The 10,584-nt window shown below is 43.7% G+C and overlaps 1 pseudogene; it reads left to right on the forward strand.

The window, feature by feature from the left end:
• The first annotated feature begins 8,276 nt into the window (after positions 1–8,276).
• On the forward strand, positions 8,277–9,830 carry LOC109674797 (leukocyte immunoglobulin-like receptor subfamily A member 6; annotated as a pseudogene).
• Positions 9,831–10,584: the final 754 nt, after the last annotated feature.

Below are 10,584 nucleotides of genomic sequence, written 5' to 3' on the forward strand. Positions count from 1 at the left end.
TGCAGGGAGTGTGTGGGTGCTGGTGTGCAGAGCTCATTCTGCACTTAACTGTGGAGCATTCCTCCACCTTGCTGTTACTTTAGTTGACTTCCCCTCTATCCTCTCACCTGATGAGGGGAGGGTGAATCCCACAGACCAGGTGTGGGTCCTGGTCCTTGTGAACCTCATGCTTTGCTTCACTTTGATGTAACATTTTGATCACTTTTAATTGTCACTTTCCCCATGGTGCATTAGTGTGACTCCATCTATTCAGCTGAGAGGATTAAACTTTGGTCAAATAACAGAACTAATGAGGAAAAATCAGCTTTCATCTGAGAAAAACTAAATGATTCCCTGACATTCTCTGTGGACCCATGAACCCTTCTGATTTCATGGATGCTGTCCCTGGGGTTTCTCCTGAAATACAAGGACATGAAATCAATGCATTGCAGTTTGAAGGATTAGTCTGGCAGGCACTCTTGCCATGCTCTGCAAAGTCACTTGTTAAGTCAAACTCTTGATTTGTGGCACTTGATGATTCCTAAATGCATTCCCCTCATGGCCAACTTCCAAATGCAAATGTGACATCACCTGTGGGCAGTATTGAAGAGATGATGAAAAGTGTGAATTCATGAAGATATTTACTATCTTGATGGAACATTACAGGTCTGTTAGCATTTATGATAGGCGTGTGTCTCATGTTAAATCCATAATTCCTATACATTATGCATTTGCATTTTTGTTGTGTCTCCTGTATTGTTAATCAGATATAAGCTTTCATTTATTTTTATGTTTTTATTTGTCTTATGATGGGCTTTTCTCAGTCTTTAGATTTCATTTGTCCTGGAGTATTTGTTACTCATGTTTCTTGAGGGTAGGACCTGACCCTTCCTTCCTGGGCTGAAGTAAAGTGGCAATGTCCCCAAACTATAAGCCTTTACTAAATCCAGTTAGGACATTAACATCACCTGGCAGGCACCTTGGGGTCAGAAATGAGAGTTACCTTTTCAATGCCACATAACATGTAACCCAAAATTAGATGTGGATGTATATGAATCCCAGAACACTCATGTCCTAAACGAAAATGGGAATTGTTCATTTTTTTCCAGTCAGAGAGTATGTTGAATGTCCCATGAGAGCTTGATTCTTATAACAACTACACAAGATCAACTGGAGTTGAGCATTACTGTGATCTTTCTTTTTTTCTTTTCCTGTACTAAGTTACACTCATGGGAAGACTTTGTTCATGACCATCTGTGATGCTTCCCTTCCCTATTCCTCACAAGATGACTTCATTTAGATAAAGCCAACTCACCATCAATGTCTGATCTATGCTTCAGCTCCTTATCACCCCTGATTCTAAATCCACAAAACAGGTGATTTATCTTGTCCTGTCATACCGCTTTAAACATTTCTTTCTTAAATTCAATCCTAGTTTTCACCTTAACCTTCCTTGTAAAATCATTTTTAGTCATTTAGTTGTACCCTCTGATACTAGACCTTCCATGAGGGAGAGAATATGTGCTTTGCTCAACATCACCCCTTCATTTTCTGAGATAGCTCCTGGTTGACTTGCTCAAGTATTTCTCACATAAAGAGTGATAAAGTGTGCAGAATGGGGAGTGGAGAAGTCAATGAGCCAGGCTAAGGGGAAGTCCTGCCCGGTGAGGTGAGGGAAGCTCAGTAGTCAGAAAAGGAATGGAGCCACTGAGGAAATACATGGCACTGCCAGGCCTCATCTACTGTGTGTCACTCAGAAGGCAAGGCCTCAGCCACATGTATGAATACAGGGGTTTATTTGAGATGCAAGAATGAGGCAGGTGGGTTGTGGCATGGGTTGAGAGAGCAGGAAGGGATCCTGAGGTCAGGGAGTACTGAGGACTCTGCATTAGGAATGGTGACAGTCCACACCAGCATCTTTAGTGGTGACAAGATTCCATGTGATTCTTCTTCAGAAGGAGGACATGCCTGGGAGACATTCATGGTTCCATCTGCCCATTTCTTGGAGTTTCCTCACATTTTTCAGAGTCTTCACTCTTTGGAGCAGAAGTCCCTTCAAATAAGCTCCTTATACACACATATGAGCATCTTGTGAAGGAATTCTGTCCACATGATTCTGAGACATACAGAATTGACAATCAGATCCAATATGATGTCAGCAGTGACACAAAGGGACATGCTATGTATTACTAAACACATGTGCTTACATGCAGAGCTCAGTGGTGTTACACAGTGCCTGGTGATTTGATGTTTACTTCCTATGCAAAATTTCACCAGAAGATGAAATTTATTTGCCATTTATTTCAAGTCCTGATTTGTCTTTCTCCTCCTAACCTAAATTTCAGATTTGAAGTCAGAGGTAGCTCTTATCCTTTTAAGGAGAAGAAAGCCGAAAAATGAGGGACCACCTCATAGAACAGATAGACATGAATCCAAGTTGTCCCAGGGTACAGCCACTGGTTTTGGGGCAATGAGGCTATAGATTTGGGGAAGTCAACACAAGGACACAGGGAAATCTAGCCTGTGACAAGGCAGGAACAGCAAATGTCCATGGCAAGTGTGGACTTGGGGAAAAGGGATGAATTAAGAACAACACCTCTTAGTCCATGAGATTAAACTCCCAGTGAGTCAGAGATACAATTGTAAATAGATAAATAGAAATGTGAGTCAAGTCACATATAACCTTGGTCTGGGAATGAACTGAAGCTATAACTTGAAATCCATATGTAGTAGCAAGAAAAGATGAGCAAATAGACTTTATAAATAAACCTATTTGCATATGTGCATGGCACACACACAAACACACACACAAAGAAAACTCAGTAGACAAGTGGAAAACCAATAGAAAATATGTATAACACATTGCAAAGATTCTGTATGCATATATATAGATACATACATATATATATATATATATATATATATATATATATATATATATAAAGGTACATGAAATTATATATGATTGTAAATATTGTTATAGTATCATAAAAACCATAAATTAGATATTATATGTGCCTTCATTATGCAATTATAAAAATTAAAAACAATTAAATATATGATGTTAGCCTTCATCCTTCCACATACACACACATGGATCTTAATTATTAAAGAAAAAATGGCATATGACATGGGAAAGAATTAGTAAAAGAGATTACAACTGCTGTTAAATATATGAAAAGTTGTACAACTTTAATCTTATCCACAGAGAAATGCCAAGTTAGACTAACTTGGACTGCAATTGTACCTATTTGGATAAAATCAGAAGCTTCCCAGCTTTCTGCTTTTTGGAAGTCTGTGAATAAACAGACTGCACTTACACTGCTAGTAGGAATGAAAAGGGGACAGTGCATATTGACGGAAAATATCAACCAAACAGCATGTGCATTTCTGCTTTTGCCCCAGGAAATGTCTTCAAGAAATTTTCCTTAAGGCACACGTCCAACAATAAGGAAATCTATACCCCAAGGCTGTTAATGGAAGCATTGCTTGTACTTGTGAACTACTGGGAAAGTAACCTGAAATGCACCCCAAAAGTAGATAGGCTACATGAACTCGGCTTCATGCTCAAAATGGAGTCACGTGCCTCTGTGATGGAAAAGAAGAAAGTTTCCTTTATATGGAGGATACTCCCTGGTGTGCTGACAAGTGAAAAGAACAAATAAAAAGACAAGAAAAATGATGCTGGAGAAAGGTGGATATTGATGAGAGAATCAGGAGGAAATAAGAAACCTGGAGACACATTCGTGATAATAGAGGGAAGCATGAAAAGCATAAACCACACTTCATAGATGTCTAAAGCCATGGATTGTTTCAATGTGTTTCTGTATAAATGAATACATTCAGGAGCAGTGAAAGCTCTGCTACAGTGACACCTAAGTGAAAGTTAATGGGGAACATGATATTTACAGTGTCTCAAAGTATCTCACTACAAATCATTGTCTAATTATGAAAGACAAATAGCAGCCTTTTGTGGAGAAACCTGATGGATGCCAAATCAGCCATGATATCAAAGCAAAACCTCACCAGTGAGGAACAAAAGACATCATTCAGGTGCTATTGCACTCAAGAATGCATCATATCTGTGTAGGAAGAAGACACGGTTAAACTAAAAACTATTCAACAATACAGTGTGGAGCAAAAGGGTGAAGAAGAGGAATACAGGCAGTTAGACTGCTTTAAGTGCAATATATTCACAGGTAAAATACCCAGGCAAAATCCCCACTGAAGAATAATCAGACACTTAAAAAATGAAAGACAGGATTGAAAAATAGGCCATGTTAAGGGGAGGGAACTAGTGAGGGGGGAGGGTAAATGAAGAGGGTAAACTAGGGTGAATATGGTTGATGTATGTTCTATTCATGTATGAATATGGAGCATTGAAACACGGTGAACATATTTTAAGAAGGGGAATAAGTAAGGGAGGAAAAGAGGGGAGGAATGCACCAAATAATGGTATAAGATATGTAAAAACAAAATGTGACAATGAAACTCCCTGCATAACTGTCACATACTAATAAATGTTAAAAAAATACAAACTGCAAATAAAATAAAATTTTGTTGACCCATCTTTTTCCTCAGAATTAGCTTATGATTTCTTCTTCTCCAGAATCCCCTTCTCCTCCATTAGACCTCAGTGATCTCTATTCTTAACGCTACCCATGAACAATGGTATGAGAAAAGGCTCCTAAGGTCCTGTTCACAACCTTGCTGTAAACATGGTAAATCCACCCAGGATTCCCTGACACAGGAAGACATGCAGATGAACACAATGTTTGATGATGGGGAGAATTGGGACCTTGGACAGACCCAGGCCGCTACTGATCTGCCCACATAGAGCTCTTTTTCCTCCATTGCATATATGAAAACAAGTCAAGTGTAGAATTTGGGGTTTATGACAGGCAGAATGTGTTTTCTGCAATAGGAGAAGTCATGGCTCTTAGCTAGTTCTGTGGCAGAGGCTGAAGTGTTGAGAAAGAGCTGGATTTTTTCCTAGGAAACTTTTAGTGTTGAAACAGCCTGGGGTGATGGATGTCCACCCACGTATCGTCTCATGCAGTGAGACCTAGGAGTTCCTCCTCCCATCCCCCACATAGTGATAGAGGCAGGAAAATCATGGTGATTCTGAAACTCACCACCCAGTTCTGCCCACCCCATGAGGAAGACAAGAATCATATTTTATAGCTGTTGTGTAATTTTAGAAGCAGCTATGTATTACATTTTAATAACAATCCATTACTAGTCTAATGTCTGTCGTTAGGTTTCTGCTACTTACTAATAACTTTTTAATTTAAACAGTTGATCCAGTAAAACCCAGCCTTGGTGTATGAGAACCAATTTCAAGGTGCCATAAGACCAAAGGAAGAGACAGACACACCTAGGTCTGCACAGAGTGTAATTTATGGAAGATTCACAAACAGAGGCATCACCATGAGCAACAGACAATCCAGTGGATCCTGTGATTATATCAGAAGAAGAGGTCTTATATTGTGGTCTGTAAAAAGGGAGTTAATACAAGTCAGAATGTATCTGGATTATCTCAAAACATCATCGAAGTCCTCATGCACATTCCTGGTGCTGACTGTGCCAGGCACTGTCATAGAGCCCCACATACCACTCTGGATCTGTGCATAAATACAGTGTGTTGGGAACCATGTGGGAAAAGAGGACAGGGTCACTCGGTGGGAGTCATGGTGGTTATGATGCAGGCTGGCTGTGGTTAGGACGGGATGGGTTCCTACAGCTTTAATGACAAATTAATCAATGATCATATTACTAGTAATAATGTATCACTCAAATTAGTTTTCTCTCTGGTGTGTGGTTATTGTTTGCTAATAAAAATTCTTGACCTAATCACTGGAGATCAATTAATCAATTTTCATTACTTATCATTAGTCATGTAGTTTTTTGCCTATGAACATCCATTTCATTTCTCTCCATGCTGAGCACACTGGGAGGAGCTGGTGATGTCCTTCAGCAATGAGGAAGAAGAGACTTCTCCTCAACAGAACACTGTGCCCAACTTCTGCCATGTGTCTAGAGCAGCATCAGAACCCATGCTGAGGCTCTCTCTTCCCTGACAAAGACTAAAACTTATGAACACAGGGAGATGCTGACTGTTGGGAATGGAAAATTAGTTTGAAGTGGAATTGGTCACTATCCTGAAATCCTGGATGCAATAGCCTTCTTTATATGCCCAATGGCAGCAAGCCCCTCTGAATTTTTTATTACTAAAACGTTCAATGTTGACCTCACCACTGTGTGTGATGTCCTACAGTGTCACCACTGTGGCCACAGATTTCTGTAGTCAGCATGGTGGTATATGGAGTTTTGGTGGTTAGTGAGTGTCAGAGACCCCAGCATGACATATATTAATCCAGTTTTCTAATGATCAAGGGGTACAGACATCCTTAACAAATGGCACTGGATTCTCTCACTTAGGGTCAGAGACAGTATGGATGGAAAGTCTAGGGGGAGGCACTGGAGATGTCTCTTCCTGCAGAGCAATCAGACAACTGTCACTCCTCATTGCTGGAGGGATTGTGAAGGTCAGTGTCCCATCAAGGACACCTTTCCATTCAACTCTTTTGTGTGACTTGTGCAGAAGACAGAGGACCATACACCCTTCAGTGGGTGTGTGACGCACATGTTGATTCCAACAGCTGAAGAGGCTTCCTTAACTAGGGAAAATCCATACATCCTCCTTTGTGCATGGTACCTATGTCCATCACAGTGATGGTGCCAGAAGTGGACCTTGCAGGAAGAAGTACCTATTAGAAGTTGGTGGTACCATGGGTCATATAATGTGGGGAAAAACATCTACAAATCCTCAGGTTGTGCTGCCTTGATACAAGTTCTAGGAATCCAGTTCCCTGAGGGAAGTTGACATTTCCCATCCAAGACAAGCCATGTTGTTCTGTCAGACACATCTATAGAAATAAAAAGGCCCCAAATCTCCTGGACCTATTGTATAATTTGGGGATGACACATGCTTCCGTGGATTTTTCTACCTCACTCCAGGAGGGTGCTTTGAGTGGGAACCAGAACATAAGAAGTCTATGAACAGCTCCAGGCTGCAGACACCCAAGTCAATTGGCACAGCAGAGGCCATGGTGTGGAGCGTGTGTGGCACACAGGTGTCACCCTTAGCATGCAATATGAGGCTGCAAAAAAGTCACGGCCCACACTTGAAGGTGTTGGAGCCACACTGTCATTTCTGCACAAAACTCATCTTCTGAGAAACAACCCCTGACTTCTCGGGGTCCAATAGAGACTGAATGTGTGGCCAGATGTGACTGAGTGGCCATGCAGCAGGTGTTGCATGCATCATGAACAGGTGTTGGTGGACCTAAAATGCCCTAACTGGGCTCAGAAAACTTCATGGTCAGTGAAGCAGCTCCTGTGAGATTTGAAGTTCCTCAAGGCTTGTGGGGTTAGCATAATGGCCCACCTTAGGTGTCCACGTCCTCCTCATCAGAACCTGTGACTGTGTTACCTTACCTGACTGATTGGGGTTTTGCAAATGAGCTTAAGTTAAGGATCTGGGAAGGAGACATTATCCTAGAGGTCTCAGCACATATCAGTGTCCTAGTAAGTAGAATAGGGAGACGAGCATTAAAGGAGGCGAAAAGGTGGAGCAGAGGTGGGAATAGAAGCTCGCTCTGTGAGATGGGAGGTTTGAGAAGGCATCCCTGCAGGAGCTTGAAGAGGTGAGTGAGCAGAGTCTGCCCTGGGCCTGCAGAGGACACAGCTGTGAGAGAACTTGACTCAAGCTAAGATATCATCTTGCACTAAAGACATGCAAAACTGACAAAGTGACCAAAGCTGTTTTAAGCCACTGTTTGTTTCAGCAGAAATAGGAAGTGAATATACTGGATGGATGTGTGTGTGCATGTGTGCACGCATGTGTGTGTGTGTGTGTGTGTTTACTAATTTCTGTTCTGAAAATTAGTGATTTTGATGTGGTCTTTCATTGATGTGCTATGAAAATACTAAAAAAAATACACGATTGATTTTTTTGAGTATAGAAGTAGATGAGGCCAGATGGAAGTAGCCAAAAGTCACAAACATCACCATTTTTGTCTAATGTGTCTGCAAATGTCTGATGCCGCCTCCATCCCAGACCTGGGGATTGACAGCCAAGTTCCTATGCAGTGAAGATCCTCTTCCTGGGGTCTGGTGATGTGACAACAGGACTTGCCCTCTGAGTGGCCACTCTTTGCTTGTCTGTCCAGCTGTCCAGCTAGCCACTGTGGCCTTGTCTATCTGTGAAGCCCTGGCCAGTAAGAAGAGATGCCATGATCCCAGTTCTCATGGCCCTTCTGTGCTTGGGTGAGATGTGAAAAGAGGAAGCGCCACTATTGTCTGAGAGGAACTTCAATCCACAGCCATATCATGGTCCATTGGGAGACCCAAGGGACTCAGGCCTATTCAGGCTTCAGGAGCAAACCTCTCACAGGGAACTCTCTTCCAGGGATGAGTCTGGATTCCAGGACTCATGTGCAGGCAGGTAAGTGTGTCAGCAGCCATCTCAACTCCTTCCTACTAATAAGGGACAAGAGCCCACTGCTGGGCAGTCAGGATAGAGAACATGAGGTGGGGCCAGTGCTGGGGTGCCTGAAATGTTCTGAGGCTTAGGGATGTGGCATGAGGGAGGATGTTCTTGGACTCAGCCTCTGATTTAATTGTAGGGACCCTCCCCAAACCCAAGCTCTGGGCTGAACCAGCTTCTCTGATCACCTGGGGTATGCCTGTGACTATATGGTGTGAGGGGACTCTGGAGGCCCAGGAGTACCACATTTTAAAACAGGGAATCCCAGTAACCTGGGACAGGCAATACCTACTGCAGCTCAGGAACAAGGTCAAGTTCTCCATCTCATCCATCCCAAACAACTATGTAGGGCTTATTACTGTCAGTATTTTATCCTTGCTGGATTGTCAGAGCACAGTGACCCCCTGGAGCTGGTGGTGACAGGTGAGCTGAAATGTAGGTTTCCTATCCCCCAGGCTCTGCCCTGAAGAAGGGGGTCTTACCTCTAAGGAGTCTCCTTCTTATGGTGCATCTCTGGGGATTATGTGGAAATGTGAGAACATTTAACACACTGTCGACTTCTCTCCTAGAAGTCTACAACAAATCCAGCCTCTCAGCCCTGCCCAGCCCTGTGATGACCTCAGGAGGGAATGTGATCCTCCAATGTGTCTCATGGCAGAGACTGGACTGTTTTATTCTGTTGAAGGAAGGAGAACATATGCTCTCCTTGGCCCTGGACTCACAGCAATATCCATATGAATATTTCCAGGTCTTGACTCCTAGTTGGCCCTGTGACCCCGAACCACAAGTGGACATTCAGATGCTACAGCTATGACAGGAGAAAACCACAGGTGTGGTCAGCACCCAGTGACCCCCTGGAGCTCCTGGTCTCAAGTGAGGAAACTTAATTTTTGACACAATTATCTTTAGAGTTCCTCATACTTGGTCATGAGCCCTGTTCCCAGTGGGAGGGAGGCTGTGTGACCCTGAGTCAGAGGCCCAAACTTGAGAGACAGTGAGACAGGAACCTGCCCCTCAGCTCCTGACTTCTTCTCCCTCCAGTGTTGTCCAGAAAGTAGTTCCTCCTAACCCAGGAGGGCCCTGTCTTGACCCCTGAAAAGAACCCAAACCTCCAGTGTCACTCTGCCTTTGGCTATGACAGATTTGCTCTGTCCAAGGAAGGTGAACATGACCTCCCTCAGCACCCTGGCCAGTAGCCCTAGGTTGTGTTCTCTCAGGCGACTTCCCCCTGGGGCCTGTGAGTGGCTCCCATGGGGGTGGGTATAGATGCTATAGTGTACACAACCTTAGCTATGAGTGATTGGTTCTGGCAACCTCCCTGCCCCTGACATCCTAATCACAGGTGAGGAGCCCAGAAGTATAAGTCAGAGACCAGAAGACACGTTTTTTTGTGGCACTGGGGCTTGAACTCAAGGCCTCACACTTGCTAGGCAAGTGCTTTTACTGCTCGAGCCACTACTCTAGTCCTCAGAGTTCAGACTGCATAGGCCTTGCTGGCAGAGCCCCAGGAGGTGATGGCCAGGATGAGGTCTGTGGGTCTCAGGAGGGAGGCATAGAAACTGAGTAGGGGTGGGGAGGGGAAGAGTCAGAGAAAGAGCATCAGAAAGATGTAGATCCTGAGGCACAGGCCCTGGTGAGTTCTAGCTGAGGACAAGGTGGGACATCCCTCACCTCCTTCTTCTCACTGGAACAACTCCATGACAGGTCTTTCCTCTTGGTACAGCCTGACCACAATGCCCCCAGAACAGGATGTGACCCTGTTATACACACAGATTTTGATGGACACTTTCCTTCTGTCCAAGGAGGGGGCAGCTTATCCTCCACCCCACCCAGTGTCTCAGATGAAAGTCCTGAGCTCAGCAGCACCAGACAGAATGTTCCATGAATGTTGTGACCTCAGCCCTTGGGGGAACCTAAAGGTGTGATGGGTCTCACAGCTCATTCCCCTACAACAGCTCTGATAATAACAGCTCATGGGATGAAGGGGAGTGCACATGGTAGGCAGGAGTCATTGCATTACAAGGAGGAAAAGACAGGACCTTTTTCACTGGGCT

Source organism: Castor canadensis, chromosome 16 (genome assembly GCF_047511655.1).
Source record: "Castor canadensis chromosome 16, mCasCan1.hap1v2, whole genome shotgun sequence".
In the NCBI taxonomy this organism is placed as follows: Eukaryota; Metazoa; Chordata; class Mammalia; order Rodentia; family Castoridae; genus Castor; species Castor canadensis.